The sequence below is a fragment of the Chiloscyllium plagiosum genome, chromosome 35, assembly GCF_004010195.1.
Source record: "Chiloscyllium plagiosum isolate BGI_BamShark_2017 chromosome 35, ASM401019v2, whole genome shotgun sequence".
Classification (NCBI taxonomy): domain Eukaryota; kingdom Metazoa; phylum Chordata; class Chondrichthyes; order Orectolobiformes; family Hemiscylliidae; genus Chiloscyllium; species Chiloscyllium plagiosum.
Genome location: NC_057744.1, coordinates 32,486,838 through 32,497,283, shown reverse-complemented (window position 1 = coordinate 32,497,283; position 10,446 = coordinate 32,486,838). Strand labels below are relative to the sequence as shown.

At 42.8% G+C, this 10,446-nt stretch overlaps 1 protein-coding gene across 1 annotated transcript in view; it reads left to right on the top strand.

The window, feature by feature from the left end:
• Window positions 1–10,446, top strand: part of LOC122540554 (V-set and immunoglobulin domain-containing protein 10-like 2) — a 98,159-nt gene that overhangs the window by 48,829 nt on the left and 38,884 nt on the right. The window lies entirely within an intron of this gene.

Below are 10,446 nucleotides of genomic sequence, written 5' to 3'. Positions count from 1 at the left end.
TCCTCCATGTCCCTCCTCCCTACCTTTTATCTTCTCCTGCTGAACACTCTCTGCTCATTCCTGAAAGAAGGGCCTTGCCCGAAACGTCGAATCTCCTGTTCCCTGGATGCTGCCTGACCTGCTGTGCTGTTCCAGCAATAAAGTTTCAACCTGGCCCTCAGCTGAGGCAGGGCTGACTGTAGAGAGGTTAGGTGCCGGCGCATTGCTGCAAGCGTGGAGTGGAGGAGCTTGAAGGAGAACTGTTGCCTGTGTTTTTGAATCTGTAGTCTGTACTGTTTGTCCTGTTCGGGTCCGAACTGTGCTGGTTTAAAGGTGGTCCGGAGTCTGTGTGGGATGAGTTGGTTACGGAGGCAGGCACTGAGGAAGCAAATGTGGCTGTGGTAGCGAGTTTGTTTCAGGACATGATTGAAGAGCTTCAGGGCAGAGGAAATGACCTGGGAGTTGCAATGGGAGAGGGACTCCCTGAGATTCTTGTAGAGACAGGAGGAAAGCTTCTTCAAGGCAGGTGTCTATATGGACTTCAGTAAGGCATAATAGACTGGTTAGTAACGTTAGATCAAGGGATCCGGGGAAGCTAGCCAATTGAATACAAATTAGCTTGAAGGTGGGAGACAGAGGATGGTGGTGGAGGATTGCTTTTCGACTGGAGGCCTATGGTGTGCCTCAAGGATCAGTGCTGGGTCCACTGCTTTTCACCATCTAAATACACTATCTGGATACGAATATGAGAGGTATGGTTAGTAAGATTGCAGATGAAACCAAAATAGGTTGTGCAATGGATGGTGAAGAAGGGTTTGAGCTCTAGGGAGAGGCTGAATAGGCTGGGGCTTTCTTCCCTGGAGCATCAGAGACAGAGAAAATCATGTGGAGCATGGATAGAACAAATAGGCAAGGTCTTTTTCCAATGTTTGAGGAGTGCAGATCTAGAGGGCATCATTTAAGATGAGAGGGGAAAGGTTCAAAAAGGACCTAGGGTTAACCTTTTCACGTAGAGGGTAGTGCGTGCATAGAATGAGCTGCTAGAAGAAATGTTGGAGGCTGGTTCAATTACAATATTTAAAAAAACATCTGAACAAGAAGGGTTTAGGGGGATATGGGCCAAATGCTGGCAAATGGGACTAGGTCAGATTGGGATATCTGGACACCATGGATGAGTTGGACCGAAGAGACTGTTTCTGTTCTGTATGACTACGACTCTTGTGAGTCAGTTTAACCAGGGTTTCATAATTTAACAGAAAACTGATTTATTAGTTTCTAAACATTAGTAGAAATAATAACACAACACGCACACAGATTGCGAATGAGTAATGAATCCAAATAGATAAAAGTTAAAGGATATATGTTTCAATCTGGAGCTTGCTTGTGAAAAGTTCTCAATGGAATGTAAACATGGTCACGTATTTGATTTCAGGATTCCTGTCTTTGAAGGTTAATTGAAACTCTTCTGTTCTGGTTCCTTTTCATGGTGGCTGGCTGCCAGCGCTCAGAGCAATTGAGTCTTTCTTTCATCATGTTCCTCTTTGCCAGGCTTATTAGCTACTGAAAATGTGTTGCTGGAAAAGCGCAGCAGGTCAGGCAGCATCCAAGGAGCAGGAGAGTCGACGTTTCGGGCTTATCTTCGGGAATCTGAATTCCTGAAGAAGGGCTTATGCCTGAAACGTCGATTCTCCTGCTCCTTGGATGCTGCCTGACCTGCTGCGCTTTTCCAGCAACACATTTTCAGCTCTGATCTCCAGCATCTGCAGTCCTCACTTTCTCCCCCAGGCTTATTAGCTAGGTGACTTAAAGTATTCAGAGTGAATAATGGTAAAACAGGGGTGACTAGGGATGGTTGTTCAACTGAGATCTTCAGAGGACACTAGAGCTTGAACCAGGCTAATACACACAAATACCTCAGCTCATTAGCCCATCTTCTTCCACTCTCACACACAGGCCAGGGTTGGCCTGGCGTTTTAACATTGTTCTTGTATATTCTTGAAAAGGCACGATTTAAACAAATCTCATGTCCAGACTGTGGTCCTTTGTTCCATCATATTCGCAGTTTGAGAGAACTCCCACCAGGTTACAGTTCAGTTTGTAGTACATTTTTCCCTTTATATGTCCATCCCTTTGAAATGTCTTTGATACTTCTTCAGGTGCAACATTCCAGCCTCCCTCCATTCTCCCTAGACATCCACTGAATTTACATCCACACTTAAAATATATGCCCTTGCTTGGAAAAATACAGAGTAATCTACGATAATTCCAGGACTGGTAAGGAAAGCCCAAAGATGTGCAAGTTAGGTGGATTGGCCATGGGAAATTGTCCAGGGATATGCTGGCAAGGTGGATTAGCCATAGGAAATGCAGGGTTACAGGGGATAGGGTAGATCTGAGTAGGGATGCCCCTACGAAGGGTCAGCTTGGACTCAATGGGCCGAATGGCCTGCTTCCACACCGTAGATATTCTAAGATTCATCAAGAATCTATCTCTGCCTTAATTTAAAGAAAAGATTTAGCATTCATGCCTTCTGAGGAAGGGAATTCCAAAGACTCTCAACCCTCAGAAATATTTTTTCCTTATCGCTGTCTTAAATGGGTGACCTCTTATATTTAAACAATGACTCCCTAGTTCTCCCATCAGAGGAAACATTTGTTCTACATCCACCGGTCAAATCTCCTCAGGATCTTATACATTTCAATTGAATCATAACTAATTCTTCTAAACCCCAGAGGATACAGGGCCCAGCCTGTCTAGCCTTTCTTCATCAGGCAGTCCACTCATTCCAGAGATTAGCCTGGTACAACCTGCTCTGACCTGCTTCCAGTGCATTAACATCTTTCTCTAAGTACAGTACACAGTACTACTGATGAGGTCTCACTAATGCCCTTTTTAACTGAAACTTATAGAAGGATAAACAAGTTTGTCCTGAACTCATGATTTGATTTAATGGTGAGTATTGTTATGTTCCCAGATCTTTGAAAAATTGGATGTCAGATTCCAGAATTTATGATAGCATGGTGCTTAAATCCAAAGATGTGCAGGTTAGGTGAATTGGCCATGTTAAAATGTCCATAGTGTTTCAGGGATGCATAGGTTAGGTGCATTGGTCAGGGTAAATTTGGATAATAGGGTAGAGGCATGGGTCTGGACGGGTTACTGTTCAGAGGGTCAGTGTGGTCTTGTTGGGCCGAAGGGCCTGTTTCCACACTGTAGGGATTCTATGATTCTATGAAAGGTCACTTTTGATAAATTTGACCAAGTTTTTCAGGGAAGTAACTAGGACTGTTGATGAATGTGTTCCATAGGGACTTTAGCATTACTTTTGATAAGTCCGTCATGCTAAACTGGTCAAGAAAGTAAGAGCTCATGGGACCCAATGCAAATTAGCCGAGAGACAGAAAGCAGAGGGTGATGGTAGAGGATGTCTGTTTCAAGTGGGGTTTCTTAAGGCTTAGTGCTGGGGTCCTTTCTGTTTGTAGTGTACATTAATGACGTGGAGGTAAATGTAGGTGGTATGTTCGAGAAAAGTTTGTGGATGACACAAAAATTGGTGGTGTGGTAAATATTGAGGAGGATAGCCAAAAACTGTAGGGGGAAATTAATGGATTGATCAAATGGACAGAGCAGGAGCAAGTAGAATTCAATCTCAAAAAGTATGAGGTTGTGTATTTGGGGAGAGCAAGACAAGGGAATATATTGAATGAAAGTTCAGAAGATTGTGAGCATATCCACAGATCCTGAAGGTAGCAGGGTAGGTAGATAAAGTGGTTAGGAAGGCATAAGAGATTCTCAGCTTTATTAACTGAAGCATAGAATATTTTGGAAATGTATTAAATGCTGGTTTACCATAACTACAGTACTGCATGTATTTCTGGAATCCACGCTTTAGGAGGGATATGATTGTATCACAGAGGGCGCAAAGAAGATTTATCAGGATCCAGACTGGCTGGAGGATCTAACGAAAAATTGGAGAGGCTGGGCCCATTTTCTTTGGAGCAGCAAAAGTTGAAAGGGGATTTGATAAAGCCAGATAAAGTCTTGAGGGGCATGGATTGGAAGGCACTTTTTCTATTAGTAGAACATAGAACATACAACGCAGAACAGGTCCTTCAGCCCTCGATGTTGCGCCAACCTGTGAACTGTTCTCAGCTCATCCCCCTACACTATCCCAAAATCATCCATGTGCTTATCTAAGGATTGTTTAAATCTCCCTAATGTGGCTGAGTTGACTACACTAGCAGGTAGGGCATTCCACACCCTTACCACTCTCTGTGTAAAGAACTTACCTCTGACATCTGTCTTAAATCTATCATCCCTCAATTTGTAGTTATGCCCTCTCGTACAAGCTGACGTCATCATCCTAGGAAAAAGTATTTCACTGTCTATCCTATCTAATCCTCTGATCATCTTGTATGTCTCTGTCAAATCCCTCCTTAGCCTTCTTCTTTCCAATGAGAACAGACCCAAGTTTCTCAGCCTTTCCTCATAAGACCTTCCCTCCAGACCAGGCAACATCCTGGTAAATCTCCTCTGCACCTTTTCCAAAGCTTCCACATCCTTCCTCTAATGGGGAGACCAGAACTGTACACAATATTCCAAGTGTGGCCGCACCAGCATTTCGTATAGTTGCAGCATGACATTGCGCTTCCGGAACTCAATTCCTCTACCAATGAAACCTAACAGACCGTATGCCTTCTTAACAGCACTATCCACCTGGGTGGCAACTTTCACGGATCTATGTACATGGACTCCAAGATCCATCTGCACATCCACACTACCAAGAATCTTTCCATTGACCCAGTACTCTGCCTTCCTGTTATTCTTCCCAAAGTGCATCACCTCACATTTAGCTGCATTGAACTCCATTTGCCACCTCTCAGCCCAATTCTGAAGTTTATCCAAGTCCCCCTGCAACCTGTAACATTCTTCCAAACTGTCCACTACTCCACCGACTTTTGTGTCGTCTGCAAATTTACTAACCTATCCACCTATGCCTGCGTCTAAGTCATTTATAAAAATGACAAACAGCAGTGGTTCCTAAACAGATCCTTGTGGCATACCACTAGTGACCGGACTCCAGGCTGAATATTTTCCATCAACCACCACTAGCTGCCTTCTTCCAGAAAGCTAGTTTCTAATCCAACTGCTAAATCACTCTCCATTCCATGCCTCTGCATTTTCTCCATCAGCCTACCATGTGGAAGGTTATCAAAGGCTTTACTGAAGTCCATGTATACCACATCAACTGCCCTGCCCTCATCTACATGCTTGGTCACCTTCTCAAATATCTCAATGAGGTTTGTGAGAGACAACCTGCCCTTGACGAAACCATGTTGACTATCTGAAATCAAATTATTGCTTGCTAGATGATTATAAATCTTATCTCTTATAATCCTTTCCAAAACCTTTCCCACAACAGACGTAAGGCTCACTGGTCTATAATTACCTGGGTCATCTCTGCTGCCCTTCTTGAACAAGGGCACAACATTTGCAATCCTCCAGTCCTCAGGTACTAAACCTGTAGACAATGACGACTCAAATATCAAAGCCAAAGGCTCTGCTATCTCCTCCCAAGCTTCCCAGAGAATCCTCGGATAAATCCCATATGGCCCAGGGGGGACCTGTCTACTTTCACTCCTTCTAGAATTGATAACACCTCGATGTGTGTAACTAATCTCGATCCTTTCTAGTCTAATATCTCATACCTCATTCTTCTCCTCCACAATATTCTCCTTTTCCTGAGTGATCACCGATGAGAAATGTCCATTTAGCACCTCTCCGATCTCTGCAGGATCCACACTCAACTTCCCACTTCTGTCTTTGACTGGCCCGATTCCTGCCATAACCATCCTTTTATTCCTCACATACCTATAGAAAGCTTTAGGGTTCTCCTTTACTCTATTTACTAAAGACTGTTCATGTCCTCTCTTTGCTCTTCTTAACTCTCTCTTTAAATCCTTCCTAGCTGATCTGTAACTCTCCATCGCCTCATCTGTACCATCTTGCCTCATCAACACATAAGCCTCCTTCTTCTGCTTAACAAGAGATGCAATTTCTGTGGTAAACCACAGTTCCCTTACCTTATCATTTCCTCCCCGCCTGACAGGGACATACCTATCAAGGACACGCAATATCTGTTCCATAAACCAGCTCCACATTTCAATAGTCTGCATCCCCTGCATTTTGCTACCCCATTCTATGCATTCTAATTCTTGCCTAATCGCATTGTAATTGCCCTTGTCCCATCGATAACTCTTGACCTGTGGCATGTATCTATCCCTTTCTATCGCTAAACTAAATGTAACTGAATTATGGTCACTGAAGAGTTACTGTTTTTAAGTAAGAAGCAGAAGGGTAAGAGGAGAGTTGAGAAGAATTCTTTTCAATTCTGAAGGAGCTTAGAGTCTGGAACTGACTGTCTGGAAGAGAGGTTGGGTCAGAAACTCTCTCAATATTTAAATAGTATTTAGAGATTCACTTCCATTGACATAGCCTCCAGGGTTATGGACCAATTGGATTAACGTAATCAAATCTTTGTCAACTGGTGTGAACATAATGGGTCGAATCGCCTCCTGTGGTGAAAATGTCTGCATCTATGAGAAACTCATACCATGGGCATATGCCAGTCCCTCAGCTCGCTAGCACACCTTCTTTCACTAACACTTACAGAAAAGAGTTTGGAGTTGGTTTAGCTCAGTTGGCTGGCTGGCTGCCTAGTTTGCAATACAGAATGATGCTAACTGTGTGATTTCAATTACCCCACTGCCTAAGGTTATTGTGAAGGATTCTCCTTACCATGTGGTGCCCCTCAGGTTAAACTACCAGTTGTCTCTCTCTCTCTAGTGAGGAAACCGCCTATTGGTCTGGTAACACTATGGTGATGCTTTATCAGATTGAAATTGACTTTTAACACATATTCTTGACAAGGAAAGAGACAAAACACATCCCTCACTCAGACCGCTTTCTTCTCTTCCCATCATATTCATGACAACTCTCAGAGGGTTACAATTCAATTTGTAATACATCTTTCTCTTTTAATTCCAACTCTGTGAAGCTTCCTTGATATCTCACCAAATGTGACATTCCAAGTCTCTCTCTTTCTCTCTCTCCATATCTTGCTGTGTCTCTGTTTTACTCTCTCTGTGTGTCTTTCTCTCTCTAGACAGACACTAAATTTATATCTGAAACCATCTCTTGGCTATCTATCATTTTCTTTTAAAAACACATGCTATTATTACAAGTTCAGATACCGGTAAATATTTTGAGGTCCTTCCATTGCCATGACACATAAAGTAAATAAAATGAAACAGATTCCAGTGATTGAAGGATGTTATGCTCCCGGATGGGACCACTAAATTTATGTTATAGTCTGGCAGGGATCATAAACTTTTTTCAAAGTAGACGAAGACTGAAATCGGAGGTACTTACTCAGAGAACAAAGCAAACAAAATAAAGTTTACTATAGGAATTGAGCTACAGGGAGAGGCTGAGTAGGCTGGGGCAGTTTTCCCTGCAGCGTCGGAGGCTGAGGGGTGAACGTACGGAGGTTTATAAAATCACAAGGGGCATGGTTAGGGTAAATGGACAAGGTCTTTTCCCTCGGATCGGGGAGTCCAGAACTAGAGGGCATAGGTTTAGGGTGAGAGGGGAACAAGTTAAAAGGGAGCTAAGGGGCAACTTTTTCATGCAGAAGATGGTGCGTTTATGGAATGCGCTGCCAGAGGAAGTGGTGGAGGCTGGTACAATTACAACATTTAAAAGGCATCTGGATGGGTATATGAAAAGGAAGGGTTTAGAGGGATATGGGCCATGTGCTGGCAAATGGGACTAGATTAGGTTAGGATATCTGGTCAGCATGGACGAGTTGGACCAAAGGGTCTGTTTCTGTGCTGTATATCTCTATGACTTTCTGACTCTATACAATGCTGAAACAGCAAAGAATCTACTATAAGTGTCACAAATAGAATTATCACAAGGTAAATGTGGGTAAGATACAAACTGTGGTCAAACACCTCACCGAGACATCATAACACAATTACAGATCCCAGATTTTAGTGATCCCTGACTTTCGTGAGAGTATGGGTCACCAAATTTCAGTTGAATTTTACAAGGGATTCTAATTCTTCACTTTTTAAGACCTAGTGTGGGGAGTCCCTCAAACGCCCATTCCATCATAGACTGCCTCATGGTCTGCTCAGATCCTGGCAGTTAAACTTTCCTTTTCTGGGACCATGCTTCTCAGGACGCTGAAGGCAGCATTTTACACTTACTCATAGGCATAATTCTACTAAACTGATTCTGCCCTTGGGTTTTGCCAAACTTGGATATTTCTCAGTTTCACCAAACACATACTGTTTCCGGGCTTCCTTCCCCGACACTGCTTGGAATTATTAACAGTTCAAAGGCTCCTGACCCATTGAAGCTCAGGACAGCTTCCAGTTTCTTTCCTGAACCCTGTGTTCAGTACTCAGCTGTATTTATGTAATGGGCCAGACCAAACTCCCTCAAGATATATAAAGGAGGTAGCCTAGACCTTAATTTTTTCATATTTTAAAGATAAAGTGCTGTGTTCCAGATGCAATCTGATTGGTCAAACTACTCAATGTTAAGCAAAACACAATTTATTCATACACTGTAGTTAATATACACCAAAAGAAAAGAATTGACTTAGTTGGAACTTTTGAAATGCTTAGCAAAATAATAGATACAGTAACTATTACTAATTGTTCAAATATAGTAATATCCCATAAACACACTCTCCCTGATGGAGGGCTTATGCCTGAAACGTTGATTCTCCTGCTCTTTGGATGCTGTTGTGCTTTCCCAGCACCGCACTCTCGACTCCTTCACCCTTGGCAAAAGGCAAATTCGGAAAACAGATGGTCTCACATGCAACTCTAGCAGGCCAGAAAGTAAAACATCAAGAGAACTCGAGAGTGTGTAGCAGGGAGAGATATACTGCAGCAACAGACCCAGCAACAACAGCTACTGAAAAAGTACTAAGAAACTAAAAATCAGAGTTTTGTGGGAGCTTGACAATACTCACTCAGGCTGCTTCTATCAGTCCAACTTTAAGAAAAAAATCCCCAAGGCCTCACACGTTTATGAGTTTCAGTAGACATCTTGCTCCTCTGTCTTAAAACCTTTCTTTATTTTTTAAAAAAAGGGACAAAGTAGACCTCTTAAAGCCATAGTTCATACACTTATTTACTTCAGGACATCTCAGCGGTCTAATGGCTTGGAGCATGCTACAACAGCAGCCTTTCTGGCAATGAGACTTTACTCACTGCAGCGGACTCTCTCACTCAAACTCTTGAACAGCTCTTCAATCACCCTGAACTATATTTGAGTGATTGATTGAAAACCTTACAGTAAAGGCTTACCCTTGTTCCTAGGCAAGATCAAATGTAGCAACCACTGCTGCTCCACATTCCCTGCTGTGTACAGTTCTCCAACTAATGTCACCTTGACAGCTGCTGCCAATTCAGAGCACATCACAAATATAGGGGGACACAAATAAAATGAATTTTCTCACAAAGATCTGTAACCAGACAGCTGAGACTTAAGACGATTGGCGAAAGAAGCAGATGAGTCGTAAGAGAAAGGTTTAGGATTTAGACCATGTTGTCCAATAGAGCAGCAGAAATAGATTCAATACCACCTCTTAAAAGAGAATTTTTGATGAAGCTATAGGTGCAGGGTTATGGAGAGAAAAAAACAAGGGAGTGGGAGTAACATAGGAATCAGGAGCAGGCGTAGGCAATTCAGCTCTTTGAGTTGACTCAGCCATTTAACATGATCATGGTTGATCTTATCCTGGCTTCAATTCCACTTTCCCGCCTGTTCCCTGGAGCCCTTTAACCCATCAGATATGTACCATTAGATATGTTTATTAGATTAACAAGGTTGCTGTACAAGAGACAAAGCTAGCACAGCCCCGACAGGCTGAAAAGTCTCTTGTTGCCAATCTGGTATCTTCCCACAGGAACTGCATTGGATACTAAGGTTTATTGGACTGATCCAAAGCGGGAAAGCGGGATTTCTGCCAGAAACCCAAAAATTGCGTTGAAAATTCTGAATCTGCAAAATAATGGATCCCGAAGGGATATTGGTTTTGCTGTGGCTCAAGTTGTTGTTTAGCTTCTCCATGTGATACCTTGTTGGAAGCCATTTCATTCTCTAAGATGCTGCCTATTTCTATTGTTTGGTTTGTGTGGTAGAGTTTGCTGTGATCACCAAACAATGCCACTTGTTATTGATTGTAGTTTAAGAAAGGGCCATTGTTCTATTTAGGCCCTAGTAAAAGGACAATTGCTAAGTGTTTGGAGAACTGTCACTGTACTGCTTGTAATTCAGGCACTCTGATCTAACCCCTTTTCCCACTTATTCCAGTTTGCAGCTGGCCATTGGACTGCCTGTTCCCAGCGGAAGGGATGGACTTCAGTGTCGTGCCTCTTCCCACT